The following is a 17,314-nucleotide window of genomic DNA, read 5'->3' on the forward strand; positions in this document are numbered from 1 at the left end:
GCTCTGGAGCCGCAGCCCTGCTCGGGCACACGTCTGTGTGCCCACACGCACGCACACAGCAAAACATACTGGCCAAAGGCTCTTCGTTTGTTTTTGTATTACTTTTCGGTGAGAATTTATTGAAGCATAATTTACATTTGATTTGATTTTGAAATATTAAAACGAAGCTCTTCTTCTTGAGAAGTCACTCACTCTAAAAGAGAGAGTCACGATGCAGTGCCTGTGGTGTGGGCCTCTGCGCTGGACCAAGAAATTCAGACTGGATGGTGTAGGCAACCCTGCCGTCACTCAAGAGAACCTGGGTAGGTTTTAGGGAGATTCATTTAGTATATGGCGCCTGGGATGCAGCGGCTCATGAGGGCCCAGAGACAGGGAGACCCGTTGAAAGGTTATGGTCTTGATTTAGGGTCAGGCTGTCAAGGAAATGAAGGAGAATGGGGGTGAGAAAGGAGAGGAAGGGGGGTCTCGGAGATGCTACAGCCTGGATGGGATGTCTGTTGAGCAGGCGGGTGCGCGGGTGGTTGGATGGGGCAGGTCTCAGAGAGCTCTGGTTGCCCCTTTTGGATTCTGGGCTTGTCTGGAGCTGGCTGGCCTGGTTGGTTAGGGCCAGGGATCCCAAGGCCAATACCCCACGAAGCCCACACTGTCCCTGTCGGCCCTGAGGCTACAGCCTGTGGTCCTAGCTTACCTGGTAAATCTTTGTTCTGGGTATAAAATGCCCTCACAAGGAGAATGAGTCCACGGGGCAGCCCCCGGCTCTCTCCACGACGCAGAGGCCTCTGCCGGGCACAGCTGTGAGCTGGGGCTTCTTTGCCGCTGTTCCCCCCCACCCCCCACCTCCAGTTTGCCCATAGTGACGAGCTTTGCACTTTCTCCTCCTTCCCAACCCGGCTCTAAGTCCAAGATCTGATAAACTGTGAAATTACTAAGAAAGCTTCAGGGAGAGACCCCCTTCTCTGAAAAGTTGCATATGAACAGTGGGCGTAACCATAAATCCCAACCTCTAGCGGTGTTTCGTTGTTTTGTTTTTGAGCAGGGGTAGCAGAGGTGGGTATCACGGGCACAGGTCTTCCAGAGCCTCAGCAACGACGGCTGTTCCTAGGTTTTAATAGACCTGATGGGCGTTGGTTGTTAAGTGATCTCAGGGCCATCGCTTCACAGAGGATGTGGGTTCCCGGGAGCACAGGAGGGGACAGGCCTCATCCTCTCCTCTTTAATTTAGGGCCTGCTTTTATTTTGATTTGCGCCAGTTCAGGCTGCTTTATAACTGAGAGTGGTGGCAGGAAGCTCTCAGGGGCCCCTCTAAGTCCCCCAGGGCACCGTTCTCCCGTGTCCGCGTGGTGGCGCTCAGGGCCCGGAGGAGCAACTTTGGTACCAGCAGCGCGGCGTTGGGGGGTGGAGCGGCGAGGGATCCTCGGACAGGACAGGACTGGTGTGAAACCTGGACCCCGCGGAGGCCCGGGACGGGAGCCTGTTCACAGGTCTGCACAGGCCGGCCTAAAACCCACCAAGCGTGTCAAATGAGGGTGCAAATGATCCAGTCCTGATATTGGGGCCTGCGTGGGTGGGTCACCTTGCAGGGTGGGGACTTGGTTAGAAGACAGATGGCTGGGAGACCCTGGGAGACGCTGCCTAGAAAGGGGTCGCCCCGTGGCAGTATCTTTAAAAAGCAGGAAAAGGGTTTTCTTAATCCCCCTGAGCCACTTTAGGTGCAGCCCTGCCCTGAGGCAGAGGGATGATTGAAATGACCTGAGGGCCCTCCCTTATGGCCTGAGGATTCGATTGGATGAACCCCTGAATCCTGCAGGACGCCCCACTTTCTGCCAAGAGCCCGGAGCCCAGGAGCGACCCCAGGAGGAGTGGGAGTGGGGGCGGGGGCGGGGGCGGGGGGAGGCCGCCGGGCGCGCTTCTGCCTCGGGCGCTGGCCCTTTAAGGTCGGCGTCCCGGGAACAAAGGCCCGGCCTGAGAACCGGCCTGAGTCACTTCAGTTCCTCCGCCCGCGCCCTCCCCACCCGGCGCCTTCCCACCCGGGACTACCGGCGGCTCCGCGGGGTCCGCCCCTTGCGCCCGGGGGTCTGCGGAGCGCGCGGGCGCGGTGGGCGCGGGCCTCCCCAGACCCCTGTCGTCGTCTGACTCCTCCGGGCGTGGGCCGGGGGCTGGCGGCCGGGACCCCCGGCTCTGGGCCTCCCAGTTTGGGCCTCAGTTTCCACATCCACAAACCGGGGAGATCCCTTTCTGGAGGCCGAGTGAGCGGGCTCCTCCCCAAAGCAAAGAGAACTCCGAGCCTCGTACTCTTCCCGTCTGAAGTGCGTCTTGCCGTGACCCCTGACCCTCTGTGTCTACGTCTCAGGCCCCCACCCCCGCCCTGCACTGTTCCTCCAGGACAGCGGGGCGCCAAGCCTGAGACGAACCCCTGCTGGAGATGCGCGCGCCCCTCAACCTGCCCACCCGCGGCAGCTGAGCGCCTAGGCAGGGCCCTGCTGATAGGAAGTCCGGGCTCCGGGGTTCTGGGCGGCAAGAGCACCTGGGTTTGGAGATGGGGTGGGATGACACCACAGACCCCTCCCCGGGTCCCCCGAGTCGTCCCCCGCCTGGCCCTGCCCCAGCACAGCCGTTTCCCTCCCTTTTCCTCGCCCTGCCCTCCGTCCCTGTTCCCGGGCTCTGGCTTGCTTGCCAAGTCCCAGCTCCCAAGGCTGGTGTGGATTCCATCCCTTGAAGTCATGGATTGCTCCATTGTTCTGCCAGACGATTATTTATCCCTTAATCCTTGCTGGCCTATATTTTTGTTTCTTGACAAAACTTGAGTTGGATGGGAAAGGAATGCCTCTTTTTAAGAGAAAAGTAAACACAATTTTATATTGTTTATTGACCCTAAGGTCCGTGGGAACACCAGCTCCAACAGATCATTCTGCCCTTTCTTGGAAACAAGATTCCAGGGATGTTCTTCCAAAGGGGTAAGTAACTGTCCTACCAAAAAGCCACGGGATCCACTGCTCAGAGTGTTTAGGACCTGGAGCCCGAGGCAGGAGTGAGGGCGCTGTGGTTGGAAGGCCCAGGGGTGGGGATCTGCCGCAGCCCAGAGGGAACCACAGAAGTCAAGGCAGGTACAAATCCTGCTCCTGCAACCAGCTGGCTGTGTGCCTGTTCCCACCACCAGGTTCCCTTTCTTATCTGCGAGATGAGGGAGGTGGGATAAATGATGTCTTGGCTCCCTTCCAACCCAGAGCGATCTAGGAGCGGGGAAGCCCCCTCCTCTGCCTGTAGTCTCAGGGGCCGAGGACATGGCTTCCGAGAGGCAGAGGCCATGAGTCACTTGCCCTCGGCAGCTCCAGGGCAGGGGTGACCCTCCAGTGAGTCATTCCTGTCAGCCCTGAGAAAAGCCATATGGCAGCTTCCCCGTGTATCAGCTCAGACTCAGGGCATTAGACAAAATAGGCCCAGAGGAGCCGTGGGCTGTCGGCCCCTCTGTCAAAATGCCCGACTCCCCAGAAAAACCACCTGAAAGGAGACAGTGAAGAGCCAGCCTTTGGAGGGCTGGTTTCACAAACGGGAAGGGCAGATCCCAGCCCAGGAAGAGCGAGCGATTGGTTCAGATACATGGATTTGAGGGACCTACTGTGCCGACTTGCCTGAGATCCCTGATTCTCTGTCAGGATTAAGTGTGAAAGGGTGCCCGGGTCTGTCATGCTGCAGACACACGCGGGCCCCAGAACACTGGGAACGATGGCAGTTCCCAGTTACAGATCACAGACCTTGTGCCTGACACACAGCTAAACACGGGACGTAAGTCATCTTATCCAGTCCCCACACAGCCCCGTGAAGTTGGTGAGGGCATCCTTATCGTAGCTGAAAAACAGAGCCTCAGAGAGCCTGAGTAACTTGTCCCACAGCACAGTTTTTATCCCAGTTCTCTATATGCCAGAGCCTCTAATTTTAACCCCTACTCTATGACCTCCCAGAAGTTGAAGATAGACTCCCTGCCTTCAAGGAGTTTAGGCTCTAAAGATAGACTTATGTGGCCTCAGATGAAAGAAGACCAAATGGATACTTGTCAGAGGAGGTATAACACCCCTCCTGGGGTGGCACTTACGTTGGGCTTTCCTGAATCTACAGGGGGGCTGTGTCCTGAGCCCCTGCCCCACTGCGGCAGAAAGGACCCTACCCCCATAGTCAAAAGGCTTGAGTTCAAACTGGTAAGAGGTGACCCGGGCAGCTGGAAGAGTAGGGTTGACAGAGAAGCTTTCATCCGGACATTTTGAATTTTGACTCATGTAAATGTTTGAACTATCTAAAAATAAATAGTAAATAAATAAATAAAACAGAAACGAATATGCACCCCAAAAGCCCAGTGGTTCCTATAAAGCAGAATTTATAACTTCAGCTCACCTAGGCCTTAGCTTCTCCATGTGTGAAATGGGAATAATATGCCCTGTTTAGTCCAAAGTGCTGTTAAAAAGATCAGCGAGGTGATGTGGGTGAATGTGCTGTGAAAGCTGTGAAACCTTAGAACGAGGATGAGGTGAGAGAGAAAACTCTCCTACGCAGGACCACACTCCCACCTGTGGGCCTAGAGGCATTTAAGTACTAGGTGCTGACTCAGCCCGACCCAGCCCACATTCCGAAGGTTTGTCTTCTCAGCAGCACCCCTGGTCTTTGAAACCCTTCTCTACCCATCCGGGAACCTGTCTCCTCGCCTGTCACCTGGGGGACGCTCCCCTTCAAGCTCCCTCCCATCTCCCAGGGAGGGAAATTCTCAGACAAGGCCACCTACACTGGGTCCCCACGGTCCCTGCTGTGCAGACCCCCCCAGCTGGCTTCCACCTGCGTCTCCGGCTGGTGTCCTGCTCCTCTGCCCTCCCTGGAGGGGCTGAGGGCTCACCCTCCTTACGGGGCCGTACCGCCTGACTCACTGTTCCCTGAACACACGCCAGCCTTCCACCTGCTCCTGCCCCCTCCAGGACTAAAGGCCTTTCTTCCCCGTGCCCCCTGGGAGGCCGGCCCTCCCTTCTAGACCCTGGGCTGTGTTCGGAGCCCTCCAGGTGGCCCCTCCAGCCACCTGCTTTCCTGTGGGGAATCCGTCTTCCGTATTCCTGGGTCTCCACGGTGCCAGGCTCAGTGATTTGCCCACATTGAATGCCCAGTAAACGAGCACAGCATTGAATTTTTTATATGAAAGAGTTACTTCAAAGAGTTATTTTGAAAAAGACCAAACAATGGATCTCTGAGGGTGGGATTTTAGGCCCAAGGACTGCTGGGTGAGGAGCGTGCTGTTTGGACAGTGAATCTGTGCCCCTGGTCCAGGGAGAGCCCTTTTTCCCCGGGTATCCTGCCTCGGAACCAGTGACTCAGGCTGGCTGCTGCCACTGGTCTTCAGGCCAAAGCCTGCCAAGGCCCGGACCCCTGAGGCACTCGGCCTGCAGTGTTCCCGTGCCAAGAGCGATGGGTCTCGCCCTTAAACGTCAACAGGCTCTGATCCACCGCGGATGGGGTGTCTGCGTGCTGTTGCCGTCATAACACCAAACTGGCCCAGAAATCTCCTCTGAGCCCTGGGCGCAGTCTTGCAAGGCGCCAGCCCTGCCCCAGGTGCACACGGTTGCGTGGGCCCTGGGGCAGCCCGGCCTGGCCAGGGGCCCCAGGGATTTTGATCCCCCTGTGAGTCCAGAGGTGACAGGCTTTCTCTCTGACAAAAGGGGGCCGTGGACACGCGGGAGCAGAGCGGGCAGGCAGGGTCGGGAAGGCGCGGAGCCTGTGATAGGAACCCCGTGGGGCTGCTTCCTTTTTCTTAGGTCACCTTGTCAGCCATCTGGGTCAGGGTCCAAAGTTAATTGTGGATTTGCCACATAGAAACTTCCATAGAATTGGAAAACGAGTTCTTTCCGAATTAGCACATTGCTCTGGGGCTTCCAGATCCATCCGGCACTTTGCTCCGGGCTTTGGGGTTCTCAGCAGCATCCCGCAGGCCCGCCTGACCCATCTCTGCTCATGGTGATCCTACCCATCCTTCAAGGGCCAACAAACTGAGCTAAATACTGAGAATGCTGTATGCCAGGCATGACCCCATGAAGTTGGTTTTTTTGTTTATTTGGGGGTTTTTTTGGCCACACTGAGAAACTTGCAGGATCTTAGTTCCCCGACCAGGAATTGAACCCGGGCCCTCAGCAGTGAAAGCCCAGAGTCCTAACCGCTGGACCGCCAGGGAATTCCTGTGAAGTGGATATTAAGAGTCCCATTTTACAAGGAAAGACATCGAGGCTCAAAGAGATTAACTGCCCAAAGTCACCAGACACTGCGGGATGGTCCCAGCTCCCAAGTCCTACACCTGAGTTCTCCCTTCTCTAGACCAGTGGTTCTCAAAGTATGGTCCCTAAAGCAGCAACTGCAGCATCACCTGGGAACTTGTTGGAAATGCAGATTCTCAGATTCTACCCTAGACCTGCTGAATCAGAAACTCGGGGTGGTACCCAGCCCTCTGTGTTTTAACAAGCCTTCAGGGGAGTCTGATGCACCTCAAGTGTGAGGGCCATTGGTCTACATTGCACTGCCACACTGAGCTCGTCACCAGCGCCTCACATGCTTACCATCTTCTAAGCTCCGTGCTAGACACTTCCATTGACTGTCACTGAGTTCTTTTAACAACACCTGTTTTACAGATGAGAAGGTCAAGGCTTAGAACAGTTCAGTACTTTTGCCTGGGATCACCCAGCTGTTGAAAGTAGAGTTGGGATTTGAACCCAGGCAGGCTCTGGAGCCTGTGTTTTTTTTTTTTTTTCTGGCCGTGCCACACAGTATATAGGATCTTAGTTCCCCAACCAGGGATCAAACCTGAACCCCCCGCAGTGGAAGCACAGAGTCTTAACCACTGGACCACCAGGGAAGTTCCAAAGAGCCTGTGTCCTTAACCACTACAGTCTTTAGTCCCTGGAAGCGTAGGTCCTGAAACCCCTCAGAGGTGGACCCTGAAGGATGCAGAGGGCATCTCTCCAGACCTCCCCACTGAATGGTGAATAAAACCAATTTATTCGTTTGGCCCCAGCCACACATGCCAGCAGCTCCCGTCCCCAGTGCCGGGTCATGCCCACCGCGTGCCTGTTTACAGGTCCTGTCACGTTTATCCTTAGACCCTCTTCATGTCTTCACTCAAACATTTACTGAGCCTTCCTTGGTTTTGTAGAACCTTAGATTTTGCGGCGGAACCTGTGTCCAGATAGGAAGCCTACACACGGGTAAGTGAAAACGACTCTCGGAACAATTCATCGTAAAGCAAAATATCAACATTCCACGCGACGGTGCGTGTGAGTTTTGTATGTTCCCACGAGAGGATGTGTTTGCAAAAGGCGAGCGTTACTTCCTTGGAACCTCGGGCAATTAGAATGAGAAGCAGTGAGCGTTGTGCCGACAGTCCCTGGCTTCAGTCCACGGGAGCACACCTCATCGGGAGATCACATCTGTCACGGAGATGGGAAAAGGGAAGGTGGTGAATTTCCCACCCCACCCAGCCGTGCGCAGACCTGCCAACATCCTATGTGTTCTCCGCTCCTAGCATGTGCTGGGCAGCGAGGATACCACGAGATCGCCGCCTTCCCGACACCCCTGTTCGCCTAATCCCCTAAAATGACAAGGATTAGTAGAGCATCAAGTGCATAAAAGGGGAAGCATAAGGGAGATAAAAAGACCTTTTCAGTCCCACCCCAGTAGATAAGCTTTGCGGAAACAAGGACTTTATCCGTCTTGCTCATGGCTGTATGCAGAGCCCGGCACCTAGCCTGACGAGCCAACGATGGCTCCCTGTATTCATTCACCAGGGGCTGAGGAGGGAGGACCACTGTGAGCTGTGCTCCCTGGCTGGACCTCTTACACGGAGCCCTCTGTGGGTGCAGGAAAGGGCCTGTCTTCCATAGGCGCGTCCACTCCTGACGCGGCCCTCCGTGCCGCATCACAGCCTCAGCGCGTTTGCACGTGTGTGCATGTGTGTGTGCATGTGTGTCCGTTGTCCCTGGGGTTGGCGCTGCCAGGGGCCAGGCATAGACAGGCAGGCAGAGAGGATGGGGTATGCTGTTGTTCTCACCGGAAGAAGTCCAGCTGCAGCTCCGGGCGGGTGGGATCAAGATGGTGAGGCGTCCCCAGGGCACTGGGTCCCAGATAGCAAAGCCAGGTGCAAACAGCCCTCAGGGTCGGCCAGCCCTGAGTCAGATGCCCTCTCGGCCCAGAGCCTGCCTGCCAGGATTGCTGCCGCCACCCCCCGCAGCCCCAGGAGTCACCCGCTCTCCCGCCAGGCCCAGCAGACACCTCTTCCCGCCCCAACTCCTGCACCCTGAGAGGCAGCTCTGGTGTCGTGGGCCAGGGTCTGGGGGAGATGAAGGTCAGCAGACGGGTGGCCCTGGGCTGGGAGCCGGCGGCCGTTTCTTTCCCTGGTGACCTCGGGCAGCTCCCACAACCCCACTGCTTCCCAGCCTCCTCTTTGGCAAAACGAGAGGATGCCGGCCCCTCCTTCACTGTGAGGGGCTAGCGTGTGGTGGAAGGGGTGAGCCGCTGCCAGGCTGCCAGACCCTTGGCTGAAGGGCCGTGAAGGCCCCAGGCCCGTTCTCAGCCAAGCCCCACGGCATCCTCTGGAATGATCCAGCCGTGATGGCTGACGCTGCTGGGCAGCCCGAGCTCCAGAATGCTTCCAAAGGTACAGCCTCTCTTTCCATAGCTGCGTTTATCCAGCCCTTACCAGGTTCCAGGCCTTCTTCTAAGTGTGTTTATGCACTATCTCATTTGCTTCTCATAGACCTTAAGAGGGGAAATGCAGGTTCAGAGAGATTAAGCAACTTGCCTGAGGTCACACAGCTAGAGACAGGGGAGTCAAGATTTAAACCTGGGTCCGTCTGAGGCCAGAGCTCTCGCTCTTGACCACTATTGTTCTGTAAGCCTCTGGTCAGCTCTCGTTCTTTTGCCACCTTCGTGGAAGGCCAGGGCCCTGAGGAAATCTTTCCTCTAGTGCCTAACTCAGTATTTGGCTAGTAGTGTGAGCTCAGGAAGGAGGGAGGGAGGGGGGAGGGAAAGAAGGAAGGGAGGCGGCCGGTCCTGCCCTTAGCCACCAGCCTGGACTCAGGCTGGAAGCCCCTTTCCACTGCCCAGCGTGTTGCCCAGGCAGCGAGGCAGTTGCTGGGTCACTGCTGTGCCCTCACTTTTTCTAAAAATACAAACAGACAAGCCCTCCAAGGCCACCAACAGATATCCAGTTGCTCTCTAGGGTCACTGCTGTGTGGCCCGATCCTGCCACCTGACACCTGCTCCCTCTGGGCCCCTGCCTGACAGCTGACCCCGTATCCCTGTGACTGTTTACTGCCAGGCAAAGTCCAGATTTGCAGAGGTGGGAACTCTGAGCCACCGGGCCTGGCCTGGCCCTGCCCGCGCTGAGCTGGGGGACACCCAGGCAGTTTCGGGGTGTTCTCCCTGAAGCCCAGTCCGAGCAAACCCTTCTTGGCTGGGGCTCCGTTCCCATGGCCATCAGCCCCTCCGGCCCCTGTGGAGTCTGAGTAGCAGCCGGGTTCAGGGATACAGACACCAGCATCAGAGTCAGGACACCAGAGTCAGGCCCCAGCACTACCCCTAGCAGCTGTATGACCTGCGACCTCTGTTAGCCTCCTGTAAAACTGGGAATAGTAAGATTACAAAGCAGTGACAGCGTTATCCTGTTTTGAAAGGTATATATTACGTACGGAGATAAATCTCATGAGATATGGACTAAAATGTTAACAGTGTCATCTCTAGGCCCTAGGATTTGAGGTGTCCTTGTTCTCTGGGCTTTAACTGCATTTCCTAATTTTTCCTCCAGGAATATACTCAGTGAAAGAAAAAATGTTAGAACAACAACCCACAGTTGGTATTTGGAGTATTCATCTTGACTTGCAAGACAGTTTGAGGAGAAAGTTAATGAAAGCGGGTTTTAAACTTTAAAGGGCTTTGCAAGTGTCGGGGGTTCTTAATACCATTTCCTGCAGGGCATTTTGGCACTGGAACCCCAGGGGTGGGTAGGGAATAGTCCTTCCACCTCCACACCAGGAAACCCTGGCCTGTCCTTCCTTCCTCACCAGGTCGGAAGGGGAGAGAATGATGGTCCGTGTGATGCCTTGACTGAGGACAGGCACGGCCATGTGGCGCAGTGCCCCAGCCTGCTCTGTGCATGAGTCAGCAGCATTGATTGAGCACCCACTGTGTGCACTGCCCTGCACCCTGTTCTGAGAAGATAGCTCTGTTTGCTTTCCTCAGTCGACAGACGTTTATCGAGCATCCTCTGTTTTGAGGAAGTCAGAATACAGAGGGCACAGCCCGGAGGTGAGGAGTCTGGGATGGGTTACAGAAAGAGGTGGGTGCCTTGTGAGAGAGACAGCTGAAGTGGGAAACAGGAGACCACCCACTTGGGGAGGTTGGAGGAGAATTTGTGGGCTTGTATGCCATCTCAGCTCATCTTGAGGGACTAGAAGAGTCCTTCAGGATGTCCTTCCTCTGGAGATCAGAGTCCTGCCTTGGGAACCAGTACCCTAATGGAGACACTGGTGAAAGTTTCAAAGTGGGTGTTCATATAATACTTTGCAGGTCCAGTACAAAACGAACCTGAGGGCCCCTAGTTCAAACTATATTAGGAGGGACTACCCTGGTGGTCCAGTGGTTAAGACTTCACGTTCCCAATCCAGGGGGCACGGGTTTGATCCCTGGTCGAGGAACTAAGATCCTGCATCCCGCATGGCAGCGGAAAAAAAAAAAAAGAAAAAAAAAGTATGAAGAATTTTAAGATGCTAATGGCATTAAACCAAGCACGGGCCCTTTCTCAGTGCTGACCCTTCTGAGCAGGCCCCTTGAAGCCAGCCCAGTCTGCTAGTAAGTGCAGGGAAAAGGTTTAAGGATTTCTGTCACCAAGAGGACCACTGCCCTTGGGAAACGCAGTGACTCTTCACTGCATCTTGGGTTAAGGTTGGCCTCCAGAGGTGAGATAACCTGCCGGATCTGGTTCTGTACTTAGCTCTTCCTGTTGGTGGCCAGTGGCATTTTCTGCCTCTCTTAAATAATGGTGCCAGAAAGGCCAGAGGCTCCTAGCTCCTTTCCCAAGTGCCAGGACTGGGGAGCAGCAAAGAACACAAACACAGATGCCTTCCATGGTGGAAGTGGCAGGAAATTCTTCTCATGGGAAATGCCGGCCTCACTTTAAGGTGTTCAGCCCCAAACCAACCGTGCACATTTCTGTTTGCCAGCAGGGCATCAGTTTCAGCCCTGTGCCCGACCCTCTTTTTTACCAAAGAGGAAACTGAGAACCAGAGAAGGCAAGGGACCCGTCCAAGGTCACATGACCAGGCAGTGCTGAAACAGGAACCCAGGTTCCTGAACTCCCACCAAGTGCCCTTCCCGCAAAGGAGCCCTACGCGTTGGACTGTGGGTGCCAGGCTCAGGGGCTGCCCTCCGCAGTGGTCTTCAGACCTCCAGGACTCTGCTCTCCTGAGGCAACCCCTGCCGCCCACTGGAGGACGCTGTTGGCTGGGCTCTAGCGGTGTGGAGAGGAGTTGAGGTCCGGATGCTCGCTGCCCTTTCACCCTTAATTTGAGCAGATGGTGGAATTGCCGGGGATGGAGAGGGCCCACACTAGCGTCTGAGGAAAACAAGGCCAGAAGTGCCTGCGGGCAGTTTCTAACCTGCTACCGAAACCTGTCAGGGGAGGAGGCTCAGCCCCTTCACGTGTGGGAGCTGTGTCAGGGTTAAAGGGTGCCGGAGTAGAACCCTGATCTGGGTCAACAGCAGGACTAGGAGAGTCGGGTGGAGGCGCAGGCGACCAGGAAGGGGTGCAAACATGGAGGCCTGGGTCCCTGCGAAGCTGCCCCACTTCAGGGAGCAGGGCGGAGCCCCAGGGAAAGCAGCGGCCTAACCCACAGTGAAGCCCCCAGGCAGGAACAGCTGCAGTCACCGGTTAGCAGCAGAAAGTGCCCGAGGACCTCAGATGTTTACGTTGCACAGGACAGAATGTTTGCGCATGTGTCATCGTGTAGAACTTGCACGGCCTAAGGACACAAGCTGAGGCTGCATTTTAAGGATGAGCGAATGAGCACAGAGGAGTGAAGTCACTTCCTTAAGACCATCTGACAAGTTAAGTCCTGGAACTGAGAGAGAAGCCAGATTTCCTGTCTTAGTCTCGGCTCCTTGCTCTGGCCTCTGGCTGGTCTCCACCTCACCACCTCCTTCCAGCACCACACCCCGGGGCCGCGGGCACAGGCAGCGGGAGGGTCTGGCGTGTCTGCAGAGTCTTGATGGGACATCCTGTCCCTGTGTTGGGAACGTCCTCTGCACCCCTCCTTGCCGCCAACCTGTGAGTCTCCTCCCATCAGGGATGCTTTCGCCCCACGAGGCCTTCAGGCCTTCAGTGACACCTTCCGCCTGATGACTAGTCTGTTCTCATGTTGGACTATGAATTCCTTTAGGGTCAGAAACTTGGCATGAGGCTGCCACTTATGGACAAGCAGAAGTGGTTTAGTTAATGAAGCAGGGGTGACCTGCCCAGGCCCACCCTTTAGACGTGAAACGGCAGCTACTGTCATCCATTTCCCAAAGCACTGTGCCTTCTACCTTCCCTGGTCCTTGCACATGTTGGAAACACAGGCAGTCCTCCCCTTTAAAACCATCCCGAATTAACTTAGAAGGAGCACAGTGGGGGAGGGCTGGGGAGGGGAGATCCATTCTGCAAATGGACTCCCCACAGACTCCTTTAAATGGCGCGCTTGGTGGCTAGTTTTCTAACCTTAGACTGAGGAAAGTCTTTCTAAGCATGATGTGGAATCCAGAACTCGTAAAGGATCAGTGAATTTGATTTTGCATAAAAATGAAAGCTATTTGAATACAAGATAGTAACAACAGCAGCATATACCCCCATAGCACTTTTTCATGCTAAGCTCTGTGCCGGACCCTTTCTACACGTTTAACTCATTTCATTCTCATAAAAGCCCGTGAACCCGAGGTTCAGTAACTGAATCTTGGTCACCGAGCTGGTAAATTAGAGACCAACGAGGATTACCTAGCCGTCTGCCTTCAGATTCTGTGCCGTAGCCACTCGCCACACTGCCACACAACGTCAAATGTCAGAGGACAAAGACAAGTGAGGAAAAATTGCAACACGTAGGGCAAAGGACTGATTTCCCTGCTTTACACAGAGGTCTTTAAAGAGAACCAATAGAAAAATAGAGAATATGGACAAACGAGCACTGAAGAATAATCACAAATAGCTGTATCGTGTGTGTGTGTGTGTGTGTGTGTGTGTGTGTGTGTGTGTGTGTGTGTGTGTACACCTATATACCACATCTTCTTTATCCAGTCATCTGTTGATGGACATTTAGGTTGCTTCCATGTCTTGGCTATTGTAAATAGTGCTGCTATGAACATTGGGGTGCGTCTATCTTCTCAAATTAGAGTTTTCCTCTTTTCTGGATATATGCCCAGGAGTGGGATTGCTGGGTCATATGGTAGCTCTATTTTTAGTTTTTTAAGGAAGCTCCATACTGTTTTCCATAGTGGCTGCACCAACTTACATTTCCACCAGCGTTGGAGGGTTCTTTTTTCTCCACATTCTCACCAACACTTGTTATTTCTTGTCTTTTTGATGATGGCCATTCTAACAGGTATGAGGTAATACCTCATTGTAGTTTTGATTTGCATTTTTCTAATAAATAGTGATGTTGAGCATCTTTTCATGTGCCTGTTGGCCACCTGTATGTCTTCTTTGGAGAAATGTCTGTTTAGATCTTCTGCCCATTTTTTGATTGGGTTGTTTTTTTGATATTGGGCTATATGAGCTGTTTATAAGTTATGATCTTTTTTTTTTTTTTTTTGCGGTATGCAGGCCTCTCACTGCTGTGGTCTGTCCCGTTGCGGAGCACAGGCTCCGGACGCGCAGGCTCAGCGGCCATGGCTCACGGGCCTAGTCGCTCTGCGGCAAGTGGGATCTTCCCAGACTGGGGCACGAACCCGTGTCCCCTGCATTGGCAGGCGGACTCTCAACCACTGCGCCACCAGGGAAGCCCAAGATATGATCTTTATTATTTATTTTATTTATTTTTCTGGCTGCACCAAATGGCGTGCGGAACTTCCCCTACCAGGGGTCGAACCCAGGTCTCCTGCATTGGGAGCGCGGAGTCTTACCCACTGGACCACCAGGGAAGTCCAAGATATGATCTTATATTGGTAAAAACTAAGCGAAATATGCAGAGTATCTATTTTATACTACTGTGCATTAGTGTAAGCATAGTATAAAATATGGAAGGAATTTATCTCACAGTAAGGACTTTCCCTTTCTAAATTATATATTTTCTCAATTTCAATTTTTGACAACTAACACGTCTTTTTTTTTTTTTTGTCTGTCATGCTTTATTTTAGATGAGCACAGAGAAAATAGGTAACAACTAGGCAAGGCAACTATAGTTATTATAGAGTAAAAAGTGGTTGATGAAAAAAATGGTTGAAATAACTAATTGTAGGGTACAGTAAAGATTTGACCTAGGTGTGCTAAAAACAGTAAAATATGAAAACCTCATTCCTTTACGATTCCAATGCCAGACATTAAATGCAAACTGTGGGCATTCCAAGGGTATCTACAGGAGCTTAACCTGGTGTTGATGACTGAATCTTACTTAAAATTTCTAAATTCTGTCTTAATAAGTGTGTAACTTATTGTTGCATTTCTGCTTAAGTTTGAGTGCAAGTGAGCTCTGTGGAATCAGCGGCATTATGTCCAACACAGAACTTAGGGTCTAAGCTATGAACACAGCAGGTACTCAATAAATGCTTATTACTTTGTAGACAACATACTTTCAGGGTGGTGAATTCACTCGTTTTTCTTTTCTCTGCCTGACTATGGAGCCTCCAGTAGCTCCTCAATAAAAGGGGAAGGAGCAATAGAATACCTGCACATCCTTCTTTTATAATCAGGAAAAACATAATGAAGATTAAGAATACAATAAATAAATAGCAGAACAACACCCTCTCCTGGATATTCATTTATTCTATAAGCAGGTTCCAGGTACCCCGGCTGAGTCCCGGGCACTGATGCTAGATGTTGGGGCTGCAGAGACTGAGGAACACAGCTCCTGCCCTCAGGGAACTTCTTCTCTACTGGCGGAGACAGATGGAAGATCTAGGGGGAGCCCTCAGGCCTGGAAGGTGCCAGGGCGGGGAGAAGCGTGTTCCAGGCTTAGTTCTCCTGGGGTGGAGGAGGAGCCAGAATCTCAGGGAGGGAGCAGCGGGCCCAAGCTCAGGACCCAAGCTTGGGCGTGGATGCAAGATGGCAGGTTGTAGGTGAGGCAGGAGAGGTGCGGGCGTGTGGGGCAGGCTGGGCGGTCCCATAAGGTCCTCAGACTTTATCCTGGAGCCCCGGGGAGCAGTGAGAAGTGATAGCCTTACATTTTATTTTTCAATTAATTAATTTGTTTTTTACTTTTGGCTGCGTTGGGTCTTCGTTGCTGCGCACAGACTCTCTCTAGTTGCGGCGAGCGGGGGCTACTGTTGGTTGCGGTGTGCCGGCTCTAGGCGCGTGGGCTTCAGTAGTTGCGGCACACAGGCTCAGTAGTTGTGGCGCATGGGCTTAGTTACTCCGCGGCATGTGGGATCTTCCCGGACCAGGGCTCGAACTCGTGTCCCCCTGCATTGGCAGGCAGATTCTAACCACTGCGCCACCAGGGAAGCCCTCCTTACATTTTAGAGGGATCACCACAAAGGCAGCACCAGGTTGGATGGGAGGGCAGAGTCAGGAGGCCAGGAGACAGGGCGGGGCGGCGGGAATGGAAGTGGAATGCGGGGAGCTGCTGAATGATGGAGGCGGAGGGTGTGGGAAAGGGAGGGGTAAGGATGACCCCTGGGCTTCTGGTTGAACCCGCAGTCTGGAATCTTGCCTGCAGCAGTGCAGCCCTATAGGATTCAGCTCATGAACGGCTTTGCAGGAGCGCGGCTCTGCAGCAAGCGAGGGGCGCCTATCTGCCTGGTGCCGAGGACAGCGGTCTAGCAGGGTCACCGCGCCGGGGCATCTCGGAGTCCCCACCACCCAGGGCAGCACCACTTCCGATCAGGCGGCAAATTGTGCGTCGCGACCCAGATCATGGGGGAGGCGTGATGGTCCCCGGGTCCTCTGGCTCTTGCCTGGATGTCAGGGCCCCGCTCCTTCCCATGGTTTTTGTGAACCAACAGCAGAGGCAGCTTTACGTCCTGCAGGCTGATGGGGCCCCAGCCCTCAGCAAGGTACCAGCGGCACTGCGCCTAGATTTCACAACTCCCTGCAGCGTCACCCCTCACCTCCTGCCTGCTGACAGCACTCCGCTGGGGCAGAAACGGCCCTGCACGTTCACCACGCCACCCCCGCACACGTCAGCCGTGTGAGGGCTGACTCTCCTGATGCAACGGTCCCTGCTCTCTCCCAGCCGCAGCTGCGGAGAACCCCCTGCCCAGGACTGAAGGCTGGCTCATCTGCTGCCTTGGCCAGAGGGTCGGGGGCAATTCTGTTTGCAGAAGCCTCTGGAAGGGCAGCGCTTATCAGAGCTCCGTAGAGCTGGTCTTAAACCAGAGGGCTCTGGGCTGAGCCCTGAGTCCCTGGAGGGATGGTGTCTGCTGTGGACGGACGTCACGGAGGGAGCAGTCGGGCGTCACCAGGCTGGCCTCTTTCCCCAGGTCCCTCCTCGTGTCTTATCTCATGGTGCGGCCGGGCTGGGGGCGCTGCCAGGCTTCGTGGGGGCAGGGCCTGGGCGTCATGTTAACGCGAGAGCTTTCTGAGAGCCGGAACCAGCTAACGGCAGGTGCGCTCTGTGAAATAAGCTGGCAGTTTTGAGCAGAGAGACCCCCCCATTTTGGCCAAGTCACCCCTCACTCCTCCTGCTCTACTCATCCCTCCAACTGTCTAAAATCTAGGCCAGGCTGTAGCCAAAATGCATATCTTGTTTGCATTCTTGTTGCGTTCTTGCAAGAATCTATAACAGATAAAAATGTGGACTTTGAACTCAGAGTGGGGTCAGGCCTGGCTTTCCTACTTGCCCGCCTGGTGACCTTGGACAAGCTGGGTTCCCTGAGCCTTAGTTTCCTGAAGATGGGGACAAATAATTGTCCCTACCTCACTGGACTGCTGTGCAGATGAAAAGGGAAAATACATGTAAAATAGTGCAGTACCTGTGGAATCATACCAGAGATGTTACTACCAATGATAATTACTATCATTGCTGGAGGTATTCAGCTTTTTGGCTTTTTTCACCATTTCTAGAAACTCTATTTTGTTAGTTTGTTAATATTTCAAGTTTATTTTGATAGTCTGTGTTCT

At 54.0% G+C, this 17,314-nt stretch overlaps 1 long non-coding RNA gene across 4 annotated transcripts in view; it reads left to right on the top strand.

Moving 5' to 3' along the window:
* The first annotated feature begins 1,594 nt into the window (after nucleotides 1-1,594).
* The window catches only part of LOC307194347, a 117,409-nt gene continuing 101,689 nt past the window's right edge, over nucleotides 1,595-17,314 (top strand). For all 4 annotated transcript variants that reach the window (XR_013830550.1, XR_013830551.1, XR_013830552.1 and 1 more), the window contains exons 1-3: nucleotides 1,595-2,306; nucleotides 2,877-2,954; nucleotides 7,172-7,223. This is a non-coding gene — a long non-coding RNA (uncharacterized lncRNA). The remainder of the gene's footprint in view (nucleotides 2,307-2,876; nucleotides 2,955-7,171; nucleotides 7,224-17,314) is intronic.

Source organism: Stenella coeruleoalba, assembly GCF_951394435.1.
Source record: "Stenella coeruleoalba genome assembly, chromosome: 11".
NCBI lineage: Eukaryota > Metazoa > Chordata > Mammalia > Artiodactyla > Delphinidae > Stenella > Stenella coeruleoalba.